A 24,406-nucleotide genomic window follows, 5' to 3' on the forward strand; every position below is an offset into this window, starting at 1 on the left:
ATCCTAATATGTTTCCAGGTGAGTGAGTTGTATACCGTCATTAATTAAAGCATCACTTGATATTCACTGCTTATAATATTATAATGAATTAATTATAATATTATATTTAAATTTCAGCAGCGGATCGGAATCACTGCCTTAGAAATCATTTATCGCACAGGTATTTCACTGCACCTAAGTTACAAGAACTATGGTTACACAAGTTTTAAGTCCTGTCCCAATTGTTTTCAGGTGAGTGAATTGTATACCTTCATTAATTAAAGCATCACTTGATATTAAGTGCTTGTAATATATTGTAATGAAATAATTGTAATATGTTATTTTAATTTCAGCACCAGTTCTGAATCACTGCCTTAGAAATCATTTATCGCACAGGTATTTCACAGCACCTAAGCTAATAGAACTATAGGTACAAGTTATAAGTATTGTCCCAAATGTTTTCAGGTGAGTGAATTGTATACCTTCATTAATTAAAGCATCACTTGATATTCACTGCTTGTAATATTAGAATGAATTAATTATAATATTATATTTCAATTTCAGCACCGGATCGGAATCACTGCCTTAGAAATCATTTATCGCACAGTTATTTCACTGCACCTAAGTTACAAGAACTATTGTTACACAAGTTATAAGTCCTGTCCCAAATGTTTTCAGGTGAGTGAATTGTATACCTTCATTAATTAAAGCATCACTTGATATTAACTGCTTGTAATATATTGTAATGAAATAATTTTAATATTTTATTTTAATTTCAGCCCCAGTTCTGAATCACTGCATTGGAAATTATTTATCGCACAGGTATTTCACAGCACCTAAGATACAAGAACTACAGGTACAAGATATAAGTCCTGTCCCAATATGTTTTCAGGTGAGTGAAATGTATACCTTCATTAATTAAAGCATCACTTGATATTCAATGCTTGTAATATATCGTAATAAATTAATTGTAATATTTTATTTTAATTTCAGCACCAGTTCTGAATCACTGCCTTAGAAGTCATTTATCGCACAGGTATTTCACAGCACCTAAGCTAATAGAACTATAGGTACAAGTTATCAGTATTATCCAAAATGTTTTCAGGTGAGTGAATTGTATACCTTCATTAATTAAATCATCACTTGATATTCACAGCTTTTAATATATTGTAATGACATAATTTTAATATGTTATTTGAATTTCAGCACCAGATCAGAATCACTGCCTTATATATCATTTATCAGACAGGTATTTCACTGTGCCTAGGCTACAAGAACTATAGATACAAGTTATAAGTCATGTTCCAATATGTTTTCAGGTGAGTGAACAGTATACCTTCATTAATTAAAGCATCACTTGATATTCACTGCTTGTAATATATTGTAATGAAATAATTTTAATATTTTATTTTAATTTCAGCACCAGATCAGTATCACTGCCTTGGAAATCATTTATCAGACAGGCATTTCACTGCGACTTGGCTACAAGAACTATGGGTACAAGTTATATGTCCTGTCCCAATATGTTTGCAGGTGAGTGAACTGTATACCTTCATTAACGAAAGCATCACTTGATATTCACTGCTTGTAATATATTGTAATGAAATAATTTTAAAATTTTATTTTAATTTCAGCACCAGATCAGAATCACTGCCTTATATGTCATTTATCGGACAGGTATTTCACTGTGCCTAGGCTACAAGAACTATAGGTACAAGTTATAAGTCCTGTCCCAAATGTTTTCAGGTGAGTGAATTGTATACCTTCATTAATTAATGCATCACTTGATATTCACTGCTTGTAATATTAGAATGAATTAATTATAATATTATATTTTAATTTCAGCACCGGATCGGAATCACTGCCTTAGAAATCATTTATCGCACAGGTATTTCACTGCACCTAAGTTACAAGAACTATGGTTACACAAGTTATAAGTCCTGTCCCAAATTTTTTCAGGTGAGTGAATTGTATTCCTTCATTAATTAAAGCATCACTTGATATTAAGTGCTTGTAATATATTGTAATGAAATAATTTTAATATTTTATTTTAATTTCAGCACCAGTTCTGAATCACTGCCTTAGAAATCATTTATCGCACAGGTATTTCACAGCACCTAAGCTAGTAGAACTATAGGTACAAGTTATCAGTATTATCCAAAATGTTTTCAGATGAGTGAATTGTATACCTTCATTAATTAAATCATCACTTGATATTCAAAGCTTTTAATATATTGTAATGAAATAATTTTAATATGTTATTTGAATTTCAGCACCAGATCAGAATCACTGCCTTATATATCATTTATCAGACAGGTATTTCACAGCACCTAAGCTAATAGAACTATAGGTACAAGTTATAAGTATTGTCCCAAAATTTTTCAGGTGAGTGAATTGTATACCTTCATTAATTAAAGCATCACTTGATATTCACAGCTTGTAAGATATCGTAATGAATTAATTTTAATATTATATTTTAATTTCAGCACCAGTTCTGAATCACTGCTTTAGAAATCATTTATCGCACAGGTATTTCACTGCAACTAAGCTACAAGAAATATGGGTATAAGTTATAAGTCCTATCCTAATATGTTTCCAGGTGAGTGAGTTGTATACCGTCATTAATTAAAGCATCACTTGATATTCACTGCTTATAATATTATAATGAATTAATTATAATATTATATTTTAATTTCAGCAGCGGATCGGAATCACTGCCTTAGAAATCATTTATCGCACAGGTATTTCACTGCACCTAAGTTACAAGAACTATGGTTAAACAAGTTTTAAGTCCTGTCCCAAATGTTTTCAGGTGAGTGAATTGCATATCTTCATTAATTAAAGCATCACTTGATATTAAGTGCTTGTAATATATTGTAATGAAATAATTTTAATATTTCATTTTAATTTCAGCACCAGTTCTGAATCACTGCCTTAGAAATCATTTATCGCACAGGTTTTTCACAGCACCTAAGCTAATAGAACTATAGGTACAAGTTGTAAGTATTGTCCCAAATGTTTTCAGGTGAGTGAATTGTATACCTTCATTAATTAAAGCATCACTTGATATTCACTGCTTGTAATATTAGAATGAATTATTTATTTCAATTTCAGCACCGGATCGGAATCACTGCCTTAGAAATCATTTATCGCACAGTTATTTCACTGCACCTAAGTTACAAGAATTATTGTTACACAAGTTATAAGTCCTGTCCCAAATGTTTTCAGGTGAGTGAATTGTATACCTTTATTAATTAAAGCATCACTTGATATTCACTGCTTTATATATTGTAATAAATTAATTTTGAGATTTATTTTAATTCCAGCACCAGATTTGAATCACTGCCTTAGCAATCCTTTATTGTACAGGTATTTCACTGTGCCTAGGCTACAAGAACTATAGATACAAGTTATAAGTCCTTTCCCAATATGTTTTCAGGTGAGTGAACTGTATACCTTCATTAATTAAAGCATCAATTGATATTCACTGCTTGTAATATATTGTAATTAAATAATTTTAATATTTTATTTTATTTTGATTTCAGCACCAGATCTGAATCACCGCCCTAGAAATCATTTATCGCAAAGTTGTTTTCACTGTCCATAGGCTACAAGAACTTTAGATACAAGTTATAAGTCCTGTCCCAAATGTTGTCAGGTGAGTGAATTGTATACCTTCATTAATTAAAGCATCACTTGATATTCACAGCTTGTAATATATTGTAATGAAATAATTTTAATATTTTATTTGAATTTCAGCACCAGATCAGAATCACTGCCTTAGATATCATTTATCAGACAGGTATTTCACAGCACCTAAGCTAATAGAACTATAGGTACAAGTTATAAGTATTGTCCCAAATGTTTTCAGGTGAGTGAATTGTGTACCTTCATTAATAAAAGCATCAATTGATATTCACAGCTTGTAATATATCGTAATGAATTAATTTTAATATTATATTTTAATTTCAGCACCAGTTCTGAATCACTGCTTTAGAAATCATTTATCGCACAGGTATTTCACTGCACCTAAGCTACAAGAACTATAGGTACAAGTTATAAGTCCTGTCCTAATATGTTTCCAGGTGTGTGAATTATATACCTTCATTAATTAAAGCATCACTTGATATTCTCTGCTTATAATATTTTAATGAATTAATTATAATATTATATTTTAATTTCAGCATCGGATCGGAATCACTGCCTTGGAAATCATTTATCGCACAGGTATTTCACTGCACCTAAGTTACAAGAACTATGGTTACACAAGTTTTAAGTCCTGTCCCAAATGTTTTCAGGTGAGTGAATTGTATACCTTCATTAATTAAATCATCACTTGATATTAATTGCTTGGAATATAATGTAATGAAATAATTTTAATATTTTATTTTAATTTCAGCACCAGATCAGAATCACTGCCTTATATATCATTTATCGGACATGTATTTCACTGTGCCTAGGCTACAATAACTATAGATACAAGTTATAAGTCATGTCCCAATATGTTTTCAGGTGAGTGAACTGTATGCCTTAATTAATTAAAGCATCACTTGATATTCACTGCTTGTAATATATCGTTATGAATTAATTTTTATAATTTATTTTAATTTCAGCACCAGTTCTGAATCTCTGCCTTAGAAATCATGTATCGCACAGGTATTTCACAGCACCTAAGCAACAAGAACTATAGGTACAAGTTATAAGTATTGTCCCAAATGTTTTCAGCTGAGTGAATTGTATACCTTCCTTAATTAAAGCATCAATTGATATTCACTGCATGTAATATATTGCAATGAATTCATTTTAATGTTTTATTTTAATTTGAACACCAGATCTGAATGGCTGATTTAGAAATCATTTATTGCACAGGTATTTCTCTGCCCCGATGCTACAAGAACTATGGGTACAATATATAAATCCTGTCCCAGTATGTTTTCAGTTGAGTGAACTGTATACCTTCATCAATTAAAACACCACTTGATATTCACTGCTTGTAATATATTGTAATTAAATAATTTTAATATTTTATTTTATTTTGATTTCAGCACCAGATCTGAATCACCGTCCTTGAAGTCATTTATCACACAGTTTTTTCACTGTCCATAGGCTACATGAACTATAGATACAAGTTATAAGTATTGTCCCAAATGTTTTCAGGTGAGTGAATTGTATACCTTCATTAATTAAAGCATCCCTTGATATTCACAGCTTGTATTATATCGTAATGAATTAATTTTATTACTATATTTTAATTTCAGCCCCAGTTCGGAATCACTGTTTTAGAAATCATTTATCGCACAGGTATTTCACAGAACCTAAGCTACAAGAACTATAGGTACAAGTTATAAGTCCTGTCCCAAAAGTTTTCAGGTGAGTGAATTGTATACCTTCATTAATTAATGCATCACTTGATATTCACTGCTTGTAATATATTGTGATGAAATAATTTTAATATTTTATTTTAATTTCAGCACCAGATCAGAATCACTGCCTTAGAAATCATTTATCAGACAGGCATTTCACTGCGATTGGCTCCAAGATCTATGGGTAGAAGTTATATGTCCTGTCCCAATATGTTTTCAGGTGAGTGAACTGTATAACTTCATTAACTAAAGGATCACTTGATATTCACTGCTCGTAATATTTTGTAATGAAATAGTTTTAAAATTTTATTTTAATTTCAGCACCAGATCAGAATCACTGCCTTATATATCATTTATCAGACAGGTATTATACTGTGCCTAGGCTATTCACAGCTTGTAATATATTGTAATGAAATAATTTTAATATTTTATTTGAATTTCAGCACCAGATCAGAATCACTGCCTTAGATATCATTTATCAGACAGGTATTTCACAGCACCTAAGCTAATAGAACTATAGGTACAAGTTATAAGTATTGTACCAAATGTTTTCAGGTGAGTGAATTGTGTACCTTCATTAATAAAAGCATCAATTGATATTCACAGCTTGTAATATATCGTAATGAATTAATTTTAATATTATATTTTAATTTCAGCACCAGTTCTGAATCACTGCTTTAGAAATCATTTATCGCACAGGTAATTCTCTGCGCCTCGGCTACAAGAACTATGTGTATAAGTTATAAGTCATGTTCCAATATGTTATCAGGTGAATGAACTGTATACCTTCATTTATTAAAGCATCACTTGATATTCACTGCTTGTAATAAATTGTAATGAAATAATTTTACTATTTTATTTTAACTTCAGCACCAAATATGAAATGCTGCCTTAGAAATCATTTATCACAAAGATATTTCACAGCACCTAAGCAACAAGAACTATGAGTACAAGTTATAAGTATTGTCCCAAATATTTTCAAGTGAGTGAACTGCATACCTTCATTAATTAATGCATCACTTGATATTCACTGCTTGTAATATATTTAAATGAATTAATTTTAAAATTTTATTTTAATTTCAGCACCAGATCAGAATCACTGCCTTAGAAATCATTTATCAGACAGGCATTTCACTGCGACTTGGCTCCAAGAACTATGGGTAGAAGTTATATGTCCTGTCCCAATATGTTTTCAGGTGAGTGAACTGTATACTTTCATTAACTAAAGCATCACTTGATATTCACTGCTCGTAATATATTGTAATGAAAGAGTTTTAAAATTTTATTTTAATTTCAGCACCAGATCAGAATCACTGCCTTATATATCATTCATCAGACAGATATTTCACTGTGCCTAGGCTACAAGAACTATAGGTACAAGTTATAAGTCCTGTTCCAATATGTTTTCAGGTGAGTGAACTGTATATCTTCATTAATTGAAGCATCACTTTATATTCACTGCTTGTAATATATCGTAATGAATTAATTTTAATACTATATTTTAATGTCAACACCAGTTCTGAATCACTGCTTTAGAAATCATTTATCGCACAGGTATTTCACAGCACCTAAGCTACAAGAATTATAGGTACAAGTTATAAGTATTGTCCCAATTGTTTTCAGGTGAGAGAATTGTATACCTTCATTATATAAAGCATCACTTGATATTCACAGCTTGTAATACATCGTAATGAATTAATGTTAATACTATATTTTAATTTCAGCACCAGTTCTGAATCACTGCTCATGAAATCATTTATCACACAGGTATCTCACTGCGCCTAGGCTACAAGAAATATGGGTACAAGTTATCAGTCCTATCCTAATATGTTTCCAAGTGAGCGAATTGAATACCGTCATTAATTGAAGCATCACTTGATATTCACTGCTTGTAATATTATTGTGATGAATTAATTTTAATGTTTTATTTTAATTTCAGCAGCAGATCTGAAATGCTACCTTAGAAATCATTTATCGAAAAGATATTTCACAGCAACTAAGCTACAAGAACTATGAGTACAAGTTATCAGTATTTTCCCAAATATTTTCAAGTGAGTGAATTGTATACCATCATTAATTAAAGCATCACTTGATATTCACAGCTTGTAATATATCGTAATGAATTAATTTTAATACTATATTTTAATTTCAGTACCAGTTCTGAATCACTGCTTTAGAAATCATTTATCGCACATGTATTTCAAAGCACCTAAGCTACAAGAACTATAGGTACAAGTTATAAGTATTGTCCCAAATGTTTTCACTGCTTGTAATATTAAAATGAAATAATTTTAATATGTTATTTTAATTTCAGCACCAGATCTGAATCACTGCCTTAGAAATCATTTATCGCACAGTTATTTCACTGCACCTAAGTTACAAGAACTATAGGTACAAGTTATAAGTCTTGTCCCAATATGTTTTCAGGTGAGTGAACTGTATACCTTCATTAATTAAATCATCACTTGATATTCACTGCTTGTAATATATCGTAATGAATTAATTTTAATATTTTATTTTATTTTCAGGACCAGATCTGAATCACTGCCTTAGAAATCAATAATCGCACAGTTATTTCACCGCGCCTAGGCAACAAGAACTATGGGTACAAGATATAAGTCCTGTCCTAATATGTTTTCATGTGAGTGAACGGTATACCTTCATTAATTAAAGCATCACTTGATATTGACTGCTTGTATTATATTGTAATGACGTAATTTTAATATTTTATTTTAATTTCAGGACCAGATCAGAATCACTGCCTTAGAAATCATTTATCGCACACGTATTTCCCTGCGCCTAGCTACAAGAACTATGGGTACAAATCATACATCCTGTCCCAATATGTTTTCAGGTGAGTGAACTGTATACCTTCATTAATTAAAGCATCACTTGATATTAACTGCTTGTAATAGTATTGTAAGGAATTAAATCTAATATTTTATTTTAATTTCAGAAGCAGATCTGAATCAATGCCTCAGAAATCATTAATCACACAGGTATTTCATTGCCCTTAGGCTACAAGAACTATTGGTACAATTTATAAGTCCTGTCCCAATATGTTTTCAGGTGAGTGAACTGTATACCTTCATTAATTAAAGCATCACTTGATATTGACTGCTTGTAATAGTATTGTAATGAATTAATTCTAATATTTTATTTCAATTGCAGCACCAGATCGGAATCACTGCCTTAGAAATCATTTATCACACAGGTATTGCACTGCGCCTAGGCTAGAAGAACAATGGGTACAAGTTATAAGTCTTCTCGCAATATATTTTCAGGTAAGTGAACTGTATACCTTCATCAATTAAAGCACCACTTGATATCCACTGCTTGTAATATATTATAATGAAGTAATTTTAATATTTTATTTTAATATCTGCACCAGATCTGAATCACTGGCTTAGAAATAATTTATCGCACAGGTTTTTCACTTCCCCAAGGCTACAAAAACTTTGGGTACAAGTCATAAGTTCTGTCCCAATAAGTTTTCAGGTGAGTGAACTGTATACCTTCTTTTATTAAAACATCACTTGGTATTCACTGCTTATAATATATTGTAATGAAATAATTTTAATATTTTATTTTAATTTCAGCAGCAGATCTGAATCACTGCCTTAGAAATCATCTGTCACACAGGTATTTCACTGCGCCTAGGCTACAAGAACTATAGGTACAAGTTATAAGTCATGCTGCAATATATTTTCAGGTGAGTGAATTGTATACCTTCATTAATTAATGCATCACTTGATATTCACTGCTTGTAATATGCTGTAATGACTTACTTTTAATATTTTATTTTTATTTCGCACCAGATCTGAATCACTGCCTTAGAAATCATTTATTAGACAGGCATTTCACATTGCGACTGGGCGACAAGAACTATGGGTACAAGTTATAAGTTCTGTTCCAATATGGTTTCAGGTGAGTGAACTGTATACCTTCATAAATTAAAGCATCACTTGACATTCACTGCTTGTAATATTATAATTGTAATGAATTAATTTTAATATTTTATTTTAATTTCAGCAGCAGATCTGAACTACTGCCTCAGAAATCATTTATCGCACATGCATTTCACCGCGCCTAGGCTACAAGAACTATGAGTACAAGTTATTAGTCCTGTCCCAATATGCGTTCAGGTTAGTGAACTGTATACCTTCTTTAATTAAAACATCCCTTGATATTCACTGCTTATAATATATTGTAATGAAATAATTTTAATATTTTATTTTAATTTCAGCAGCAGATCTGAATCACTGCCTTAGAAATTATTAGTCACGCAGGTATCTCACTGCGGCTTGTTTACAAGAACTATGGGTACAAGTCATATGTCCTGTCCCAATATGTTTTCATGTGAGTGAACTGTATACTTTCTTTAATTAAAACATCACTTGATATTCACTGCTTGTAATATTAGAAATGTAATGAATTGATTTTAATATGTTATTTTAATGTCAGCACCGAATCTGGATCACTGTCTAAGAAATCATTTATCACACAGGTATTTCACTGCACCTTGGCTGCAAGAACTATGGGCACAAGTTATATGTCCTGTCCCAATATGTTTTCAGGTGAGTAAACTATATACCTTCATTAATTGAAGCATCACTTGATATTCACTGCTTGTAATATTATTGTGATGAATTAATTTTAATGTTTTATTTTAATTTCAGCAGCAGATCTGAAATGCTACCTTAGAAATCATTTATCGAAAAGATATTTCACAGCAACTAAGCTACAAGAACTATGAGTACAAGTTATCAGTATTTTCCCAAATATTTTCAAGTGAGTGAATTGTATACCATCATTAATTAAAGCATCACTTGATATTCACAGCTTGTAATATATCGTAATGAATTAATTTTAATACTATATTTTAATTTCAGTACCAGTTCTGAATCACTGCTTTAGAAATCATTTATCGCACATGTATTTCAAAGCACCTAAGCTACAAGAACTATAGGTACAAGTTATAAGTATTGTTCCAAATGTTTTCACTGCTTGTAATATTAAAATGAAATAATTTTAATATGTTATTTTAATTTCAGCACCAGATCTGAATCACTGCCTTAGAAATCATTTATCGCACAGTTATTTCACTGCACCTAAGTTACAAGAACTATAGGTACAAGTTATAAGTCTTGTCCCAATATGTTTTCAGGTGAGTGAACTGTATACCTTCATTAATTAAATCATCACTTGATATTCACTGCTTGTAATATATCGTAATGAATTAATTTTAATATTTTATTTTATTTTCAGGACCAGATCTGAATCACTGCCTTAGAAATCAATAATCGCACAGTTATTTCACCGCGCCTAGGCAACAAGAACTATGGGTACAAGATATAAGTCCTGTCCTAATATGTTTTCATGTGAGTGAACGGTATACCTTCATTAATTAAAGCATCACTTGATATTGACTGCTTGTATTATATTGTAATGACGTAATTTTAATATTTTATTTTAATTTCAGGACCAGATCAGAATCACTGCCTTAGAAATCATTTATCGCACACGTATTTCCCTGCGCCTAGCTACAAGAACTATGGGTACAAATCATACATCCTGTCCCAATATGTTTTCAGGTGAGTGAACTGTATACCTTCATTAATTAAAGCATCACTTGATATTAACTGCTTGTAATAGTATTGTAAGGAATTAAATCTAATATTTTATTTTAATTTCAGAAGCAGATCTGAATCAATGCCTCAGAAATCATTAATCACACAGGTATTTCATTGCCCTTAGGCTACAAGAACTATTGGTACAATTTATAAGTCCTGTCCCAATATGTTTTCAGGTGAGTGAACTGTATACCTTCATTAATTAAAGCATCACTTGATATTGACTGCTTGTAATAGTATTGTAATGAATTAATTCTAATATTTTATTTCAATTGCAGCACCAGATCGGAATCACTGCCTTAGAAATCATTTATCACACAGGTATTGCACTGCGCCTAGGCTAGAAGAACAATGGGTACAAGTTATAAGTCTTCTCGCAATATATTTTCAGGTAAGTGAACTGTATACCTTCATCAATTAAAGCACCACTTGATATCCACTGCTTGTAATATATTATAATGAAGTAATTTTAATATTTTATTTTAATATCTGCACTAGATCTGAATCACTGGCTTAGAAATAATTTATCGCACAGGTTTTTCACTTCCCCAAGGCTACAAAAACTTTGGGTACAAGTCATAAGTTCTGTCCCAATAAGTTTTCAGGTGAGTGAACTGTATACCTTCTTTTATTAAAACATCACTTGGTATTCACTGCTTATAATATATTGTAATGAAATAATTTTAATATTTTATTTTAATTTCAGCAGCAGATCTGAATCACTGCCTTAGAAATCATCTGTCACACAGGTATTTCACTGCGCCTAGGCTACAAGAACTATAGGTACAAGTTATAAGTCATGCTGCAATATATTTTCAGGTGAGTGAATTGTATACCTTCATTAATTAATGCATCACTTGATATTCACTGCTTGTAATATGCTGTAATGACTTACTTTTAATATTTTATTTTTATTTCGCACCAGATCTGAATCACTGCCTTAGAAATCATTTATTAGACAGGCATTTCACATTGCGACTGGGCGACAAGAACTATGGGTACAAGTTAGAAGTTCTGTTCCAATATGGTTTCAGGTGAGTGAACTGTATACCTTCATAAATTAAAGCATCACTTGACATTCACTGCTTGTAATATTATAATTGTAATGAATTAATTTTAATATTTTATTTTAATTTCAGCAGCAGATCTGAACTACTGCCTCAGAAATCATTTATCGCACATGCATTTCACCGCGCCTAGGCTACAAGAACTATGAGTACAAGTTATTAGTCCTGTCCCAATATGCGTTCAGGTTAGTGAACTGTATACCTTCTTTAATTAAAACATCCCTTGATATTCACTGCTTATAATATATTGTAATGAAATAATTTTAATATTTTAGTTTAATTTCAGCACCAGAAATGAATCACTGCCTTAGAAATTATTAGTCACGCAGGTATCTCACTGCGGCTTGTTTACAAGAACTATGGGTACAAGTTATAAGTCCTGTCCCAATATATTTTCAGGTAAGTGAACTGTATACCTTCATCAATTAAAGCATTACTTGATATTCACTGCTTGTAATATATTGTAATGAAATAATTTTAATATTTTATTTTAATTTCAGCACCGGATCGGAATAACTGCCTTAGAAATCATTTATCACACAGGTATTGCACTGCCCTTAGTCTGCAAGAACTATGGGTACAAGTTATAAGTCCTGTCGCAATATGTTTTCAGTTGAGTGAACTGTATACCTTCATTAATTAAAGAATCACTTGACATCCACTGCTTGTAACCAATATGTTTTCAGGTGATTGAACTGTATACCATCTTTAATTAAAACATCACTTGATATTCACTGAGTGTAATATATCGTAATGAATTAATTTTAATATTTATTTTAATTTCAGCACCAGAACTGAATCATTGCCTGAGAAATAATTTATCGTACTGCGCCTTGGCTACAAGAACTGTGGGTACAAGTTACAAATTCTCTCCCAATATGCTTTCATGTGAGTGAACTGTATACCTTCATTAATTGAAACATCACTTGATATTCACTGCTTGTAATATTATTACCATGAATTAATTTTAACATGTTATTTTTAATCCAGCACCAGATCTGAATCACTGCATGAGAAATCATATATTGCACAAAATTCCAGCACCAGATCTGAATCACTGCATGAGAAATCATATATCGCACAGGTATTTTACTGCGCCTTGGCTACAAGAACTATGGGTACAATTCATAAGTCATGTACCATTATGTTTTCAGGTGAGTGAACTGTACACCTCATTAATTAAAGCATCACTTGATATTCACTGCTTGTAATATCAGATTGTAATGAATTAATTGTAATATTTATTTTAATTTCAGCACCAGATCTAAATCACTGCCTGAAAAAATGATTTATCGCACAGGTATTTCACTGCGCCTAGGGTACAAGAACTATGGGTACAGGTTATAAATCCTATAAATTTCAGGTGAGTGAACTGTCTACCTTCATTAATTGAAGCATCACTTGATATTCACTGCTTGTAATATTATTGTCATGAATTATTGTAATGAATTGAATTTAATATTTTATTTTTATTTTAACACAATAGCTGAATCACTGCCTTAGAAATCATTAATCGCACAGGTATTTCACTGTGCCTAGGCTACAAGAACTATGGGTACAATTTATAAGTCGTATCCCAATATGTTTTCAGGTGAGTGAACTGTATACCTTCATTAATTGAAGCATCACTTGATATTCACTGCTTGTAATATAATTGCCATGAATTAATTTTAATATTTTATTTTAAATTCAGCACCAGATCTGAATCACTGCATGAGAAATCATATATTGCACAAAATTTCAGCACAAGATCTGAATCACTGCCTGAGAAATCATTTATCGCACAGGCATTTCACTGCGCCTAGGCGACAAGAACTATTTATTCTAGATATAAGTCCAGTCCCAATATGTTTTCAGGTAAGTGAACTGTATACCTTCAATAATTAAAGCATTACTGGATATTCACTGCTTGTAATATTGTAATGAATTAATTTTAATATTTTATTTTATTTTTTAGCACCAGATCTGAATCACTGCAAGAGATATCATTTATCGCACAGGTATTTCATTATGGGTACAATATATTTTCAGGTGCGTGAACTGTATACCTTCATTAATTGAAGCGTCACTAGATATTCACTGCTTGTAATATATAATAATGAATTTATTTTAATTTCAGCACAAGATCTTAAAGACTGCCTGAGAAATCATTTATCGTACACGTATTTCATTGCGCCTAGTCTACAAGAACTATTGGTACAAGTTATAAATCCTGTTCCAATACGTTTTCAGGTGAGTGAACTGTATACCTTCATTAATTAAGCATCACTTGATATTCACTGCTTGTAATATTAGACCTGTTTAATTTTTTAAAAGATTCCTCTTATTAGTAAATAGCGCCCTCACTCAACAATATTTAGAATGAGTGGTTGGTCAAAAGTTTGATGAGTAAGGTGCATCTATTGGCTAAGCTTGTTGTACATATATGCAAATGAGTATAGAAACTGTTAATGCTTTGGAGTGTACTGGGAGGGGTGGAGGATTTCATGTTTGCAATGCCTGGTTGGAATGTGCTATCTCGTTGTTTTCAGCATGCAGCCTGATATTTGTTGCATTCTTGGTTGTTCAATTAAGGCTAAAATTCGTATGGTGGGTGGAAGATGTGTTTATTGTTTATTGAGTCATTATTTAGACACCCTGCAGCTTGAAATGGTATGGTCCAAATCTAACATGTCATCAAAATGATTTCTGTTTATTTAGTTACTGAGAACTAGCCACTGAGTATGATGTCGGGATTAAATGGTATTCTGAACAAGCTTTATTAATTATTGCTGGCAATATTCCAAGATGAATTGGCAGCAAACTGTGACACCAAATCTAGTCGTTGTATTGTTATTCTTCTACAATATTTGTTTTCAAATGTTCTGAAACAGATTTAAATATAAGGATTTGGATTGTAAAATATTAAGATCATATAGTGTCCAGCACATTTATTTGTAAATGGTAAATTTATTATTAAGGATTCAGTGACAATATTATAAAATAAATTAAATAGAAATATTATGTGTATTTTTGTATGTGGGAACTTGGCTGGCCCACTCAAAGAAGTGAGGTCTGCAGTTTTTTTTTCTTTAAATTTTGTTATTTGTGAAAAAAATGGCATTTAACAGACTGCAAACAATAAAACACTCACACTGCAAGGCTAGTTCACCAACATGTCTATTCTCTTGCTTGAGTGTGAAAGTACATGGTTCAGTGACTACCTCTTATATTTTTAAATTTTAGAATTTCTTTTATTTGAGAAGGTTCTTCTATAAAAATAGAACAGATATATATATATATATACATATATATCTGATTAAATCTTTCATAGTTAAGGGGTATATGTAATCGCTGATATTTAACACTCATTTATACCGTCTGGCCAATCGTTGGGACTCCGAATAATAAGATTTTGGCTTTTTAGAAGAAAAAAACATTTCGTGACGAATAAACAACAATTAGTCGTCAAAGCGCCCTCAACATCAAACTCTTTGTGTTCAGTTTTTATTTGCCCGTGGGGCACTTCCACCTATAAACAAATTGAGTAGATCCCTGCCCTGGCACAAATACCAGCTATCATGTTTTTTTTTACAAATTCTTTATTTGTTACAAATACAATAAATTAAATACAATAAATGTTTAACTAAATGCCTTTAAGTGAAATGTATTGTGGAAAGATATGTTGACATCAAACTGGAAATGTGTTCTAAAGATTTTTTTTTTTAATTTAAATTAAATACATGTGAATGGTTTAGTATAGCGTGAGGTGTCGTTGCCACTATGCTCAATGCCCCAGGTGCATACATAGTAATGCAGATGACATAGAGGATTCTCTGGTGGTTAGATGACATGTACCTGTTAATGTTTAAATATATTATTGCATTGACATTTGATATAATGGAAAGAATAATTGCCAGAACAAATAATTAAGGATTTGAACCTTATAACCGAACAGCCTTATAATGCCCGACGAAGTGAATTTGGTTCGTCATATTTGAAATCTGTAAATCTATTGAATTTCATAATTTCGAGTGTTTATGATCATTGTCAATATTTACATGTATAGGTCCATGACAATTTCATGTAAAAGTATTTGAAATTATTTTTGACTGAAAAATAATTAGTGTGTATCAATAAGATATCCATATTGTGTGTAGTATTGTTTGATGTAAGCTTGTAACAATAATATAGACATGACAAGTAGTGGGTTATGTGACCTCATTGGTTGTTCGCGATGTATTTACATGAATGGATTGGTATGTCTCTCACACATCATTATAATCCATGCAGAATAGTGACAATGCAACGATTAAAGAAAGACAAGTAGTATGGCCTAAACCCTGAACTAACAGCGAGCCAACGAGGCTGACAGAAATCATTAATATCATCAGCAAATATACTTTGAACTGTACATACAAAAAAATACCCAAAATAACCCAGTGTGTTGATTATTAACATGCACGATATGAAGTTTAAATACATGACATTTGTAATCAGATATTAGGACAAGTGTGATATAACCATGCTTGTGTCTCATTTACATTTCATATCCAATTTATATTACCGTACGTGGTCCTTATTTTTGAATCTTGCAGCACAGGTCTCCTTTACTATGCATTCAATGTTTGTAATGCGCAGAATGCTAATTCACAATTTACTCACCATTCATTAACACAATAAATGTATATAGTGATATATATAAGCTGCACATATGACAATGAATTGATGACACAATGAACACCCAAAAAGATTCCAGATACACTTTTGCTAACACTGACATAACATACGATACATCACATGGGGAATACCCCTTCCCAGAATGTAACAGAAGCTGTTGACCTTTGAACCTACATTCGTATATCCATATGGATGCCCTGCAAACGCTTGGATCAAACGAGCAGAAATTGATAACTTTGATAAGCATTTCTGGCTCACATATTTTAATTAAATCTTGTACCACTCTGTATATTTTTTTTACATCTTCACGTTATAAACTTTGTTTATGTGCTGGAGAACTTGACGTACAATAATTTATTATGTTGCATTATTTGAACACTCATTATTTATATGACTGTCAGACGAATATTAGACTGTCAACAGTCGGTTGTATCTGATAGTAATATGTTATTATTAATAAATATTGTGTATAAACGTAATAAGGGTGAATAGATTGCGAACGCCGGGACAAAATGGAGTGCCGTTCGGCACGACCGACTGACCGGTGCTGCAATTCTCTGGTAAGATTTCCGGGTACTTTCATATGCAAATGATAGTCGTGAAGATGTCTTATCATTTTATGGTGGCCAATTGTAAAAAGAGTCTGAGGTCGCTGGCTACTAGGATCGCTCACGACTTATGCGAAGTTTGTTTTGACTGTACTATACGCCATCGCGACTCTTTCCATAGCAGTTTTTGATATCATGACACATACAAATCTCAATGAATTCATTATAAATGTGTTGGAATGTTTAGGCTACCATGATATTTCTTGCAACGAATACTAGCGAGACACTATCGCAAACGACACAGAGGAGAGAGATGTTTTCGCCAGCGTGCCGTGTTGACATTCGTCTTGTCAAAAACAACTCATTTCGAAAAAAAATATTCCCTAACTTTCAGTTGCCATTCTCCTATAGGAAAATGCCTGTGACGTTTCCAATAACGCTGGGTTAGTTTATTGAAATTCCTTCCTGAACTCATTTATGTTTTTATGCAGAGTTGACACTCTCAGAGCAATTTTCTCCAAGCATAAGAACTGGCAATGTATAGATTGATTGTCACTGCCACAACAAATTCGATTTCTTAGAATCTCGTAGTTCTGTTGATACCGCAAAACAGTCTTCTCCGGTTTTCTATTTTCTATTTGTCTGTCACAAAGAATGCATGTTGTGTCCTTGCTTCTGGGCGAGTCAATAATTTTCTTTGCTATTTTGGTTGGAGTGACTGTATTTATTATATTTAGTCATGTCATCTATTAAAGAGCACTAACGCGCTTCCACTCAACGTTTATTTGTTTCGATCTTGACCAACACATTTTTTTCTTGCGGTCGACAGTTCTCAGACCTAGTTTGACCACATATACCTCTTATATGTCGTTGGTATTGACAGAAAAACGTACCGAACATAGCCTGAAAGAATTTCACACATTATTCTGTGAAAATTCACCGATGGCGATTCTACAAATAGAATCTCTATGGGCGAACAATCATCTAGTATTTTTAACAAATCATGAAAGGTGTTACCACTGAGAAGCGTGATTGAACGGAAACGCACATATACATTTGTGAAGGTATCTTCAAACGGGTTCGTACAGACGCGATTAGTGGAGGCTATCATTTTATGGTACCCGAAGTGCATACGGTATGCGATCTGATTGAACTGTACCTTTGTCTAAAGGCCGCTTATCAGTAGATTGTGAGAGAAACTCAATAACGTTTTAATGAAGACAATCGTTACATAAAAAAATTCTCTGTCAATGTACGAAAAATCACCTTTTCTAATAATTCATGATTTTATTTGTCTCAATTATAACTAAACTTGTGTTGCCTTCAAAGATTTACTCATGACACGTAAAACTTAACAATAGACGTTATCATTTTGTATTTTTATTTGCATCAATAAACCATCCTCATTCGTGCGAAATTCATGTAACTTGATAAATGCCTTCATATTGAATAACAGTTACACGACAAATTGCTGCAACCCCACAATATAGATGATACATGTGTAAGCAACGATATATGAATGTTCAGAACATGTATAATTCCGATTCATTTGTTCAAGGTTTGATAATGGACTGCATTAATTATTATTGTACTTAAATCACTGGTACCCACTTTTAACAAGTTAACTATTTACGAAAGTAATAACTTCGTGTGCATGATTTTTTGTTTGTTTGATGCCACAGTACTAGTATTGTTTGTTTATAGTGAATGTATGTGGGTATATGTTGTCCGCTTTTTAATTGTATTAGTGCCTCCCCATGGTGAATTACTATATTACGGCTGGCAGAACGATTTCAGATTTTGAAATGTCATTCACTAAATATTAGAACACGGACCAATCGACTTAAGTAACCCAGTTAGTCTTAGTATATTTAACATATTCCCAGGGCGGACAACCAGACATCTTCACCGTCTGAGCATCATGATAAAAACAAATGCCGAGGATTCTCAGAAAACGGTACTTCAGGATAGTTGGATAGATTCCTCCTGAACAGTGTAACAAAATGTGCTTAATATTACTTTAAAATTTGAGTTTGTTCTGTTTTCTCTTCTTTAGCTTACAGAAACGCGGCTTAGCAATGTGGAATGTTCTGCGACGTGACTATGTCCCCGAGAATATTGCTTCGTGTTGCAGTTACAGCGCCGTCTACGACCATGTTCATGTTTTAACCGCTTTGTTTGAATGTACGTTTAAACTGAATTAGTATTTCTGTAAGGTTCTTGTGGTGTTTTATGAATTTTCTATTTTTATATGTTTGCGAATTATTTTTTGATTTGTTTATAGAATCTGGACTTTAAAAAAAACTTTGTTCTAACTTTGAATGTTTTTCTAAATATTAGTGCTATTCTCTTCTTAGCAACCTTTCAGAAAGGCATACATTTGTCAGTTTTTATCACACAGTCACGTACCCGGCTTACCAAAGCACGACAGATTGAATCAGTGTATATTATACCCTTATATACCTTAACTTTACCATACATGAATAACTCATTAATTATAAACAATTAGTGTATAACACTATATTCATTCTCTAGTGAAAGAAGTTGTGACACCAAGCCGCCTTTCTGATTAGAATATGTAACTTCATTTGTACTATGTGAAAATACTTGTATTTTTTATATAGAAATCAATCTTGGTCGTATGTCAACGTGTGAACAGGTCGAGATAAATTAGTGATTGCAGGTAATGCTCATCGGGGTACTTATATATTCAGGTACTACCTCTGGAGCCATTACGTGCATGACAAACAGTCTTATACCCTTGGCATATTCAACGATTATGGATTATTTATAGAACAGTATATATTAGGAATTTTTATTTAAAACTGTATCATAACAGGGATTCCAAAGATTCCAGTATGTATTTGCAGGTTGCCGATTTAAATAAAATTTTATTCAGATGAAATCATGTTGGATGTTTTCATACAAGTGTTTCCATCATAGTTTTCATAATTATGCATATTTTATAAAGTGTTTCAAAGTAAATACAAGCTAATAAACACATTATAACTAGTTCACTCCAACACAGTAAAAATGTTTCATTTTAAAACATCACTGTGTCTTTTACTCATTTACAATTTCAATAAAACACTAAATATGTTTATTTATAAAACACCTAGTAATTTAAAACAATATTCTGTTCCTTTTTTAAAGCATTTGGATTTACAGTTTAATTTACCAGATTCAGTAAACTCGTGTTTCAATTTGCATTTTTGATTTGGTATGAAATTCCCTAATTTTGTTTAAAAAAGCTCATATCATAGAGTAACTAAGGGGATTGGCTGAGCCTGATAACATTCGCTGATCGGAGTACCTTACATGATTATGTCACTGTGTCTTTTGGAATTTCCTTCGCATGTGACTGTAACATCAACTAATACGAGATTGTTTAAAACAGTCTATCCAATCATGATGGAGGAGAAGGTTTTTTTCAGATTCGGATATTTGCTTCCAAATATACGGTGTACATATGGGAAAGTCCAGTCTTCGCTAATTATGAGCTGTTCTTTCAGTTTTTTCTCCGTATCTTTATAATTATTTGGCTGTTCTTTCAGTTCATTGATTGAAATAGGTGGACGTAGCAGCTCAGCTCCAATCCAGTGATCCAAGTCACGAGCTGTAGGCTGTTAAGCTTGTCCGCGACAGTAATGTGAATGTCATGTTTGGCTCGTGGCGAATAAGTCAGGTTCATGGTCATATTTACATGCCTTTGTAAGTTTCAATTTAATGTAAAAGTATGTGAAATTATTTTTGACAGATAACAGGCACTACATATATCCGTATTGGGTGTAGTATTGTTTGATGAAAGCTTGCAATTTAGAGTGACCTCATTGATTATTCGCGATGTAATTACATGAATCAGTTATATTCAAATTTGGAACTGTTACAGCCATTTTAATTATGAGCATTAGCAAGCTTCTCACTGAGTGATTTGTTATGCAAATTAGCAATTATCTCAGCTTCTTTTTAGTGCACATCCCGGAACTTTAAAAAAAAACAGCTTCTATAAGCTTTGACCTTTTGTTTTGAAATTTTCACAAATGATTAACCATGTGTTTATCTTCAAAACGCCGTTGGGGCATTGTTTTTTGCTTGAACAATGTTACAGCAATCGTACAGACAACTAGCCTGGGTGTTAATTTATGCATAAACTTTAAGTAGTTTGAGCTGCTGCCCTGCAAAATTGATAACTGGTAGACAGTTTTCATGACGGTACTTTCTGCATAATAAACATATGTACCCTTAATTTTTGACAGGAAACAGAAGCATAAATTAAAAGCTAATTTTTGTTCAATCACTCTTGACCAAAAAAGCACATTTTTGTGCATATTTCAAACTACAGTTTCCATAAAAAAGATACTAATACAAATTTAAAATTCATACTATAATCTCTCCGAAAATATATAGTTTTGTGGAAAAGGAAGTCATCTTGGTTTCCTAATTAACTAATTAAAATATCTGTCAGGTAAACTGCATCTCTACCTTAAGCTAATAGTGGTTTGTATACACAACGGGGGTGTTGCTAAGGGAAATATTACTAGTTACATTAATACATGTCACAATCCATAAAACGGCATACAATTATAACACCAACCAGGCTACACCATCACCGCAATAACAAGTTCAGACTGTTCTAATGTCCGGCAAGTTCAACTGTTCACTTGCTCAACACCTTTGCTTCACTCCAAATAATCAGGAATTCCACTTCACAGTTTTCCACTCAGACTTCCTTTCATGGTCCATGCGTTACGACGGCTAACCACCCAGAGGTCATCTGTAAAAATGTCAAGTGCATTCCATAATACCTGCCGTTTCAAACACAACTAAAGTAACAATATATGCACGTATTTCAACCGGGCTACCGTTCACCGTACAGTTGAATGAACTACTACTAAGGAACGATATAACTGAAATCTCATCTCACAGTTTATACGTGCTGGCGTATTGTACATCTCCTTGCAGGAGCCCAGAAGGAGTACCTACACTTCATGCATTTTTTTTAAATTATGCTAATTTATTCATGACGTAGCAGTTTCTGTGCTCATGAATATTCATTAATTTGTGGGTCAATACATTCTAAAAGGGGCGATATATTATTTTGGGGGGAAGAGTTAAAAAAGGGTGATTAGCAATCCTTAGGGGGTCAATGCAACTGTATACAACTGAACCACAAGACATTTTACATTTGATAAGACTATATAGTGTGTATAAATATAAAAAATACAACATATTTCTATTATTTAGTTACAATTGTCAAAAAAATTGCAAATTTTGTGTTTTTACTTGTGTAAACTATATGCATACCATAACACGTTAGTGTACATCTTGACAATTGGGTGTTTGCCATTTGCGTTGCCCATACCTGACCCGACCCTAACCCTAATGCCAAGACACGTTCCTGTTAATAATTCCGTTGCCCATACCTGACCCGACCCTAACCCTAATGCCAAGACACGTTCCTGTTTATAATTGCTTAATAATGATACTCTGTTGTGCACTGTCTGCGGGTAAGTTACATTGATGTCAACTGATTAAACAAGTCGCGTTTAAGTAATTTCCACTATTAAAAAGTGGTTAAATTGTAACAATAAATGTGTGGACAAATATTTGAGATTTATTGTGGTGTAGACAACTCTCGTTTAATTATTTTATACCATTACAGGTTGTTAAATTGAAAGAATAAATGTGCGGACAAATATTTTAGACTTATTTTGGTGTAGACAGCTCTCGTTTAATTATTTTACACCATTACAAGTTGTTAAATTGAGAGAATAAATTTATGGACAAATATTTTAGACTTTGGTGTAGACAACTCTCGTTTAATTATTTCACACCATTACAAGTTGTTAAATTGAGAGAATAAGTGTGCGGACAAATATTTTAGACTTATTTTGGTGTAGACAGCTCTCGTTTAATTATTTTACATTATTACAAGTTGTTAAATTGAGAGAATAAATGTGCGGACAAATATTTTAGACTTATTTTGCTGTAGACAGCTCTCGTTTAATTATTTTACACCATTACAAGTTGTTACATTGAGAGAATAAATGTGCGGACAAATATTTTAGACTCATTTTGGTGTAGACAGCTCTCGTTTAATTAGTTTACACCATTACAAGTTGTTAAATTGAGAGAATAAATGTATGGACTAATATTCGAGACTTATTTTGATGTAAACAACTCGCGTGTGATTAAGTCCCACAATTACAAGTTGTTAAATTGAGAGAATAAATGTGTGGACAAATATTTGAGATTTATTTTGGTGTAGACAACTCTCATTTAATAATTTTACACCATTACAAGTTGTTGAATTGAGAGAATAAGTGTGCGGACAAATATTTTAGACTTATTTTGGTGTAGACAGCTCTTGTTTGATTAATTCCCACCATTACAGGTTGTTAAATTATGAGAATAAGTGTGCGGACAAATATTTTAGACTTATTTTGTTGTAGACAGCTCTCGTTTAATTATTTTACATTATTACAAGTTGTTAAATTGAGAGAATAAATGTGCGGACAAATATTTTAGACTTATTTTGCTGTAGACAGCTCTCGTTTAATTATTTTACACCATTACAAGTTGTTATATTGAGAGAATAAATGTGCGGACAAATATTTTAGACTCATTTTGGTGTAGACAGCTCTCGTTTAATTAGTTTACACCATAACAAGTTGTTAAATTGAGAGAATAAATGTATGGACTAATATTCGACACTTATTTTGATGTAAACAACTCGCGTGTGATTAAGTCCCACAATTACAAGTTGTTAAATTGAGAGAATAAATGTGTGGACAAATATTTGAGATTTATTTTGGTGTAGACAACTCTCATTTAATAATTTTACACCATTACAAGTTGTTGAATTGAGAGAATAAGTGTGCGGACAAATATTTTAGACTTATTTTGGTGTAGACAGCTCTTGTTTGATTAATTCCCACCATTACAGGTTGTTAAATTATGAGAATAAGTGTGCGGACAAATATTTTAGACTTATTTTGGTGTAGACAGCTCTCGTTTAATTATTTTACATTATTACAAGTTGTTAAATTGAGAGAATAAATGTGCGGACAAATATTTTAGACTTATTTTGGTGTAGTCAGCTCTCGTTTAATTATTTTACACCATTACAAGTTGTTACATTGAGAGAATAAATGTGC

Source organism: Saccoglossus kowalevskii, chromosome 12, assembly GCF_978046115.1.
Source record: "Saccoglossus kowalevskii chromosome 12, keSacKowa6.1, whole genome shotgun sequence".
NCBI classification, from domain to species: Eukaryota; Metazoa; Hemichordata; class Enteropneusta; family Harrimaniidae; genus Saccoglossus; species Saccoglossus kowalevskii.